Raw genomic sequence first — 10164 nt, forward strand, 5'->3', positions numbered from 1 at the left:
TTTTTCATTTCTGTTTTCCAATCTTAAATATCTAATATATATTATATAATACAACAGATTAAGGATGTAGCCATATTGTTCTTACTAATGAATATGCATATTTTTGATATATAATCCTTTTATTGGCAATAAAAATATCAAAGATATTTTTCTTGATGCTCCCTCAAAATTTCTGCCTGCCTAATGAATTAAATCACTCATTGAAAAAAATGCATGAAAATACCCTCTAATTTAAAATAATATATACTAGATTCAGAGGCAGATACACACCTCAATTGATGGGATTTATTTTATTCTGCAATAGAACAATGTAGGTAGAAACAGAAAATAAAAAGTATTTCTGTTGCACAAAGAGTAGTATTAAGCCAAGATTTTTCAATGGCTACTTATTATAAAAATCAATAATATTATCTTGTTGTTCTTGCTTAACTCAGAGTATTACTGTTCATGATGATGAGTGTTTGGCTCACATTCCTCCTGATGTCCTGGCATAGACCACTTCACATAGTATCCCTTAGGTGAGGAATAGCATGTCAGAGTGGTTCAGAAGGCCCATTAATAGGAGGCAGGGCACCTAGGTTTGGCTATTAGCTCTGACAGTCTATGTTATTTTGGGTAGGTAATATAACCTGTCTGTGCCACCATTTTCTTATTTGTAGGATGGAAATAATAATAATCCTACCTCAGACAGATTAAGTAAATTATAAATTAATTTATAATTAAAAGATTTACAACTCTCTAGAGCAATTAACCATTTAGAGATGCTTGTGAAAAAAGCATAAAATATTATCATATAAATATATAAATATACCTATTTTTAGTAGCTGGAGAGCAATGGAAATCCTGATTTGTTTTTTGATAAGTTGAAAATGAAATAATGCCTTATGTTATTTATTTTATTTTTTAATGTTCAATGATCTCTGAAGTTTTTACTGGCCTCCTGTCCCACCAAGGGGTACCCCACTTCTGCTTCCCTTAACGCCTCAAAACTTTGGTGTCGTTGACCTCAGACACCATTCTGTTGTCCATAATCCTGTGGGTCATGGTCTTTTGGATGGTTTATAAGGAGTAGCTCTTGTCGAGGGCATCAAGAAGATTGAAGCCCTCCCCTTCTTCCAGTAGGCAGTGTAGGTGGTAATCTCAGCCTCCAGCTTGACCTTGATGTTCAGCAGGGCCTCATACTCCTGGGCCTGGCGCTGCCCCTCTGCCCAGGTCTGGGCCAGCTCTGACTCCAGGTGCAGCAGGATACTGTTGAGCTTTTCCATCTGCATGGTATAGTGCGTCTCCACCTCCCTCAGGCTATTCTCCAAACTTGTCTTCAGATTTCTAATGGAGTTCCCACCAGTCTCCAAGGACTGGACCATTCATCTTAGCTGCCAGTATGATCTCAGCAGCTTCTATCTCAGCAGTCTGTGAGGTGACCACTGTGGTGCTCTCCTCAGTCTGATAGGACCAGTACTTAAATAGCTCCCCTCAGTTCTTCCAAGCCAGCTCTTCATACTGGGTCCAGATGTCCACCATAATCTTGCTGAGGTCCTGAGATTTGGGGACATCCAACTCCATGGTCAACCCAGAGTTGGTAATCTTGTTTTGTAGGCCATTTACTTCCTCGTTGTGTTGTTTTTCATGAAGAATAGCTCCTCCTTGAGAGCCTTGATCTCTGTCTATAGGGTCCTGAGTTGCCCTGTGTGCTGGTGAAGTGGGACACTGAGATCTGGGAGCCTGAGGCCCTGGCACATGTATAGATGCTGGCCATGCTGCTGTCCTCCTTAACCTGGTAGCAGGGTGACTGCATGGAGCCCAGGGTCGGGTAGCTTGTAGAGAATCTGGAGCAGGTGCTGAAGCTCATATTGCTCAGGGAGAAAGGGGAGAAGTTGAGACTCAGATTGAAACTGCAGTCTAATTTCTCATTTTAATTTTATTTATGTTTATATCTCCTTTATATAGTAAATAGTGAATAAGCTGCATAATTTCAATGTACTCTAGAGAAGTGTTTATCTTCACAATTAAAGAATATAAAACTTCTGTTTTCTGACATTTTCTAAGAAGTAACTGAATTGTATTTACATTAGTCAGATAAAAATATTTTTATAAATTTATTTTTGTTCCTTATACTAATATCTGGTGAACTTTAAAAGTGACATCATTGACCTTTCCTCAATTAGGACCTCATTTTTAGTTACTTATTTATTATAAAATCATAATGATATTGGGAAGAAATATTGTACAGTAAACAATCTAAAAGCTAATTGTCTGGTAACTTTATTTTTTTTAGTTACAGAATCTATTTAATAATACTTTTATGGGAGTTTTTAATTTTAAATTTTATCAATCACTCAAGGTTTGGATAGAGAAATAGAATTCATACTGCATATTCCAACAGAAAAATTAATATAGTGATTCAGAGGTCTGCAAAAGCAAAACAGAATGTTGAGGTAACATTCTGTGGAGGGGGTGCTGCCTGTCTGATGCTAGTAACTCAGGAGCCCAGAATGGTACTGTAGAACTGGGGTAAAAAGGAGGTAGCATTTTTAAGGAAGTAGAATTATCCAGCTTATGTGGATGCCTTTTCAAGGGCATGATGAGGGTGTCCTGCTGAGAGTGTCTAAGAAACCTGGAGCCAGCTATTTTTGCCCAGCTGAAGTGTCATTGCTTGGACAATGCTGACAGGAACAGCAATAAAGAGGAAAGAGAAATCCCTCTCGCCCTGGCTGGCATGGCTCAGTGGATTGAGCACGGGCTGCGAACCAGGCATCGCAGGTTCGATTCCCAGTCAGGGCACATGCCTAGGTTGCAGGCCATGGCCCCCAGCAACCACACATTGATGTTTAAAAAAAAAAAAAAGAGAGAAATCCCTCTCTTTTTCCTGCTTATAAAATCTCTCTCCCTAGAGAACCCCTACTGACAGAACTGGTAAAAGAGAAATGTATTTTTGAGAGTCCCAGGCACAGAACAGAGGGGTGAACAAAGACTTTATATCTGAAATAAGCTTAGAAATGTGACTATTATAAGTTTAAATGTTCCCAATGCTAATGGCTCCAATCCATCTCATGGATCTTCTCTCTCTCTCTCTCCCTCCCTCTCCCTCTCTCTCTCTCTCTCTCTCTCTCTCTCTCCCCCACTCTTGTCTCCCCCTGAAATAGGATGAACAATTCTTCCCAGTGTCTTCAGAACTTTCTTGAATTTTGTACTGAAAGCCCTGCATCTTAAGAAACCCCCAGTCTGGGGACAACTAGGATGGTTGGTCACTTTTCCCCAGAAATTAATATGTAACCTTCTAATTTCTATATAAAAAGATGAGTGGAAATTGACAGATTAGAAGGAGGAAGTATAACATGTTTTGTTGTAAACAGAACTATAGTTTTGTAAGTTAGATGTATCCCATCCCCTGCTTGTTATTTTTTTTATTATGATTATTCACAGGACCATAAAGAAAACTGATGGTGGAGGAGGAGAAGAGGAGTTTACCTCTGCTCTCAATTGAGTGCAATGGTGCAAACTATCACTGCCTAACTGATTTACCACCCACCAAAAAGCCATGCACTGAGGTGTCACTGTGTGCTAACACTCAGAGAGTTTTCTGGACCTGTATGTCACAAATTCTAAACCAGATTAATATTGGAGTCATTACTACAAGCAAAGGGTATACTAGTTACCACATCAGGACTGGCTAGTCCCTGTCATTGTATTGAAAGACATTTGACAGGACTTACAAGTTCAGCTAGAGCATGTCAACTTAAGCTATCAATGTTTTCCATGGGAACAGGTCAGATGCAGTGTTCTGGCCTGAGTCGTGGTGAGTGTTTTATGGTGCTGAAGCTGTTAACTTCCTGAGCTGTCATTTGTCCTCCCATGTGAACATTTTTATGACATTTTAAGCAAATTTCAATCCAACAACAAAAACAGCACATTTTTATTTCATAGTCAAATTATTTTTTGTCTTTGATCTTCAGAATATTTTAAATTAAGTCTAAGCCTCTTAAAGGTCTGATTTCTAACCACCTCAGCTTCAATCCCAACTACTTTGCTCCTCATCCCCCACCATCTGGTATTACAAGACCTAATTTAAATGTTATATCAATTTCAATGAAGGCTAAACTAGGAAACTATAACAAAAAGACTCAAGTAAGGGTGTTTCTTCTCCTGTAACAGTCCAACTAGCTTAGGTTAGTTGGGCAGCTGTGCTCCCTGATGACCTTCAGGGTCCCAGGTCCCTGACTCCATTTGCTTTGCCTTTTATTAGACATAAAGCTCTTCTTAATCATCCAAACCAAAATGCAAATCATATGCATTCCATTCTGCAGAAAGAGAACTAGATCAAATTCAAGGCAGCAGTTTATCTTTGCTCAAGTGAGAAAGCTGCACAAATGACCCTTGCCAATCTGGCCGCTTGCAGTTAAAAAGGAGACTGGCACCTGTATGTAACAGGAAGAAGGGATCCCATATCCTCAGGATGAAAAAGAACAGATTTGGGAATATAATCAATAGTCTGTCAAAGAAGCCACTCATTTTATGAAATCTTCAAATTCACCTAAAAATCACAATCAACTACTTTATTTTCTATGCCTTGAATACAAAAATGCCATTGTACTTATCACAGCATGTGTATTTCAATGTCTACTTCAAATAAGAGATGCAAAATCTTTAAAATGAAAGTAAAGGTTTCTTTATTGATGTGGTTCCAAAACATTGCACATGGTAGATGGTCACTTCATATCACTGATGGATTAGAATAGACGCATTGCTGTGACAGCTAATTAGGTACAGAGATTATAACAGCTTCCATTTTATAGATTAAAAATCCTTAGACTTTAATGAAATCAAATGACTCTTCCAAAAGCTTGTTCATGCTGAAACTAGGATTAGAAGAACCTTTTTGATTTCTGCTTCAATTTTATTAAAGTAAGCTCACTAATGTTGTGGGTATGCTCTGGCATGGAAATCATTAATTTAAAAACTAACCACTAGCCATTTGAATGACATCATGTTTACTGTGTGGGTTTTTTAAATGTCAACATGAGAAGACATTCTTCTGCATCCTCATGCAGCTTGACAATGTGCATTACTTAATCCTTTCCTTAATTTAGCATAATTTTACAGTGTCCAGTTTGTATCTTTCCCAGTGCATATTGCTATCCTTAAATATCATGCTGGTTCTGAGCAGTCTTAAAATTGAGATTGTTGCTATACCTTCATATGAAAAGAGCTACAAAAATAAAGACTATCTGGCCTTTAATTAATAACTAAGTTCTAGAAGTAGACACACCTTGGTGATATCTTGGTTCTACTACTTCATAGTTTCACATGTTTTTGAAAGTCACCCTTCTTTTGTAAGCATCAACTGCAACATTCTTAAAATAAGGATAATTCCCAAAGACTGATTTTATGGGATATAGTAATTGATTTAACACTCTTTCAGGAATAAATTTAACAAATAATGAATAAAAGCTTTTATTCCTGACTAAAATTGTAGATCTAAGTGCCTTATAATACCCAACTTTAACTAAGATAGTGAAATGGTTTTGTTTAAATCAGTAAATAATTTTGAAACAACAAAAATAATTCCTCTAAATTCCAGACATTAGCATTCATATTAAGTATATATTTTTTTATTTTTTACTAATATACAAAGAAAAATGACATAGCTTTTTAATTAATCTAGATTATTCCTTCAGTACAGCAAAGCAAGAAGTGTCCAGCATACTTCAGTGGAAAAAAAAATTGCTGAAAAACAAATATATATGAGATGACTATTTTTATTTTTTAAATTTTCATGTATTGATTTGAAAGACAGGAAGAGAGAGTGGGAGCGAGAGCTAGAGAGAGAGAGAAAGCATCAATTTGTTTTCAATTTATTTATGCATTCAGTCGTTGCTTCTTACACGTGCCCTGACTGGAGCTGGAACACACATCCCTGGTGGGCGAACCTTGGAGTGACCTTGGAGTGTCGGGATGATGCTGTATTTGAGCTACCTAGCCAGGCCTAAGAGAAGACTATTTTTAAAGGGGAGAAAATTAACATTTTCATAAACAAAAGTTAAAGAATAAGAGGAGTTAAAATGATAGTAATAAAAAAGAATACTTTTTTATCTCTGAAAGTAAAGCATTTTCTTTCTTCTACTACTTTCATTACCAAAATAACGTCAATGTTAAAGCACCAAATTTCTTACCAAAATAATGGCTGGGCAGAGATTTTGAGTTAGACAGAGGAGAAGTTTCTCCAGTGAGCTTTGAAATTTACTGATTGAGTTTTGTTGTTGTTGTTGTTGCAATAATGTTATTTCTTCAATCAGTTGAGCTTAATGAAAAAGATGCATCCATTTGCACCACTATAGAATTATAGGAGTTAACACTGATTAACTCTGTCATCACTTTGCCATTTAGGGTTTACAGGAAGGATCTCAGATTGATGAATCGTGGCTATTTTATTGAAATATATAAGAACCTAGTTTATTATTACAAATTTAATATGACATTGAAAAGGTTAAATCTAAAGAGTAGACATGAAATAGACATGAAAACCTCATAATTATTGGTTCCTAAAACTCTAATTGTATTTTATTCCATTTTATTCATTTTTAAAATATCTCTGTGATTCTATTTTTGTCTTTTTATATATGGTTAAAGTAAGGTGAATTTAATTCATTTTCATGTTATTTGCACTTGAAGAAAATCTAAAATGATAGACATATCAGGTCTAGGTTTCTCCCAACTAAAAAATTTTTATTAAAGCATACTTAAACTTGTTAAATTCTGTCTAAAATGGAAAAATATTTTAGTAAAAGTAAATTAAGAATTAATCATTTTTGTTGTTACTGAAACCTTTTATTTCATTCAAACAAAGGGGACTGTGGTCATAGAAAACTGTGTTTTTGAAGATATTTGTTTTTTCTCATATTAATAATTTATTCTACTCTTTTCTAATGAGTTATTGCTAAATTGTTCAAGTGCAGATCTTTAAGACATTAAGGAAAGTAAACTAACAATATGATTCAACCCTTAGAATTCAGAACCTAAAAGACCTATTACATGAAAAGTCTACAGTTAATTAACCTGTTCACATTTGAACTCCTCAATTTAAGGTGGATATCAAAAATATTTTAAAGTTTTTAATCAGTTAGCTAAGGCCACAATAATCATACTTAACAAATGGCTACACAGCTCCTGTGGGATGCTACAATAAGGGTATATTGTTCACCAATCAGCAGTGATGGTCTACCAGGGGTGTCCAACCTTTTGGTATCTCTGGGCCACACTGGAAGAACAAGAGTTGTCTTGGGCTACACATTAAATACACAAACACTAATGAAAAATGATAAGCAGAAATAAATGTTTTAAGTAAATTTACGATTTTTGTGTTGGGTCACATTCAGAGTGATCCTGGGCCCCACAAGTCCTAGCCATGAGTTGGTCGCCCCTGGCTTTAGGCGGTGCTCTTGACTTCAGATGCACCCACTCATGCTTTCACATGATGGATAGCTGTTGAAATCTGGTGCAGTGACTGGGATAAGTCAGCTCAGCACCGCACATCTCTCATTCTGCGTCAGGCTAGCCTGGTGACGTTCTCATGGTGGCAACATTAGAGACAAAAGAGAGTCAACAAACACACCCACAGCCTTTGAGGTAGGAGGTAGAAATCAACTATGTGTCATCCATCAAGGTCCACAGCATTATTTTAGAAAAACATTACAAGGTCAAGTCAATTTCAAACTGTGGGAGAAGCTCTTCCTTTATAGTTACAAAGACTACAAAATCACATGAAAAAAATGTATAGATACAGAAAACTGTAAAAGATTATGACCATTTTTAGGATATATAATTTTTAAAATATTTTATAATAAATTTCTCTTATATTCATTAACCAACTGAATAATTTATATACATGCTTTATGCTATATCAGTTAATGGATGTATTTATCTTCTTTGCGTTCCTGAGCTATGAAGCTACTATACAATGCTATTTCCCAACAGAAAAAAAATCATTTTGTTTTGATTGCTTTGTCCACATTTTACCAGTACTGGCACAAGGACCTGAACATCAATAAATTAAACTTTACCAACTGGATCTTGTATAGTTTTCACTATTTCAAAAAATTTACAAATGTTGTTTGGTAAAATCATAAGGATCCTTCTTTTTTGACAGCCACTCATCCCATGGGAAGTAAAGTCACAGGACTAACTGGGTGTTAATATGCATTTGCCTCCATGTCAATTCAAAAATATGAAAATCAACTTACTACTTTCGTACTTACTTGTGAGTGTAAGTAGATATTAAAATCTACTTCCCTTCAGTGCAGTTCTATAGAACATAACTATCATAATTATTTATCCTTTAAAAATGTGTAGGAAATAAAATTTCCCTCAATCTCAAAGCTAGAAAGAAGTATAGTTCTACCTTAGAGGCAAGAAAATTAAGTTATGATATTAATATCTCAATTGATTAATATTAGTATCTCAAATTGGCTTAATAAAGATCTATGTTTTCAGAACAAAGCCTGCATTAATTCATATATCTTGAGTTGTACAGTTTCTGCCCTAAACCTATTTCCTGAATATCCTTAAATCCATGGCTTCTTCTCAAATGCATTATTTAGTAAATAATGATAATTTCAGAAGTAATCATTTTCATTTAATAGAGGTAATTTTAGGCTTTGTCTATAAAATACCAATCATTCTAATGAAAGGTTGAAAGAAAAATTGTTTTATATTTAGTATTTATAGTACTGTTTTAATACTGATTTTTTAAAATAATAATCAGTTGGTTTCTCGATGCTCCACAGGGCAGAAAATTTGCCTTGTTCAATGGTGGATTGCCAGAGCCTGGACCAGAGTCTGTAAAAATGTATGGACTCAACAAATATTTTTTGAATAAAATATCTGTTGCCTGAATTAATGGTGTTATTATGTAATACGTAACATTTTTCCTTGATAACTTGGGAGTAATCAGCAAAATATTTTCCACAATCCACATAACTGGAAAATAATAGATCTATGCTCTAAGGGCTTTCAGATCCTTCATAAATTTTTTCAGTGACATAAATAATCCTAAAATGAAAATCAGAGCTAAAAACATTCCATATTGTTTTTAAATTTTATTCATTTTGCAGATTTCTCTTTTGGTTCATGAATGTTTGAATTCTTCAATGTCAAATCATAATGATTCCTTTGAATGACTTTGACAGCCAAACACAACATATTGTTAGATTAAAAAATCTAAGACTACATTTAACTTTAATCAGTTTATATACTCAGGAATTTATAAAATTTGGAGGAACTCTATGATTATTAAATTTACCAGTGAAGACCCATAAGCAGCATAACTTAGAAGAGTAATAAATTTTTCACTCTTTTCAATTTTGCTATTTATGATTTGCTATTTTCCCAAATTCAAAAGGAAATCTTTTGTTGTTGTTATTATGCTATTATAAAAACCTAGAGCTGGTTCAATATGTAAGGAAACTTGAACACCAGATTTCCTTTTTTTTTTAAGTTGTGTTCTGCTAAATAAAGATTATTCTCCGTGTATTTTTATTAAAGGTAAATTCACTGCATTTTGTCTTTTTCTGTTCACCATATAATAATTTGTTCTAAGAACTATAATAAGAATGATAAATTTTACTATTTTCATAGGCAAAATTAATTTGGAAAATCATTTTGATCTCTGAGAGAAGAGGTAGAGGAAAGATTAGGAGAGGGACTGATCAGTAGACTCAAATTACTGTAAATTTTCTAGCTTTAAGTTTGAGCAGATAATTCATGAATAACAGTGATAGTACTATACTAATAGTATTATGCTTAGGTTATGTAATTATTACATATATCTTATGCAAGTAAATATTAACAAATGAAGTAATTTTTAAGAACAAAACATAGTCAAAACTACTTATAAATGCTAATTTGTGGAATGATTTTCATCTCTAAAAGTATCTTGCTGAAAATACATTAGAAGAAACATTTTTCAGATTTACATACTGAGGAGAAATGAAATCTCAATTTTTGTGTGTGAAATTTCTACATATTCTCTAATCATGGAATGAATAACATTGTTTCCTGACAATTTGGAAGAAATCAGTGGAAGATTTTCTACAAACTTTATAACTAGTAAATGATGAAGATATGCTGTTTACTTATTTTAATTGAAAAAAAATGCCCTGGCTGGTGTAG

At 34.3% G+C, this 10164-nt stretch overlaps 1 pseudogene; it reads right to left on the reverse strand.

Annotated features, from left to right (window-relative positions):
* Nucleotides 1–975: 975 nt before the first annotated feature.
* LOC123813429 lies at nucleotides 976–1849 on the reverse strand (annotated as a pseudogene).
* Between the last annotated feature and the right edge of the window lie 8315 nt (nucleotides 1850–10164).

This window comes from Phyllostomus hastatus, unplaced genomic scaffold (assembly GCF_019186645.2).
Source record: "Phyllostomus hastatus isolate PE091 unplaced genomic scaffold, TTU_PhHast_1.1 phas_contig_152, whole genome shotgun sequence".
In the NCBI taxonomy this organism is placed as follows: Eukaryota; Metazoa; Chordata; class Mammalia; order Chiroptera; family Phyllostomidae; genus Phyllostomus; species Phyllostomus hastatus.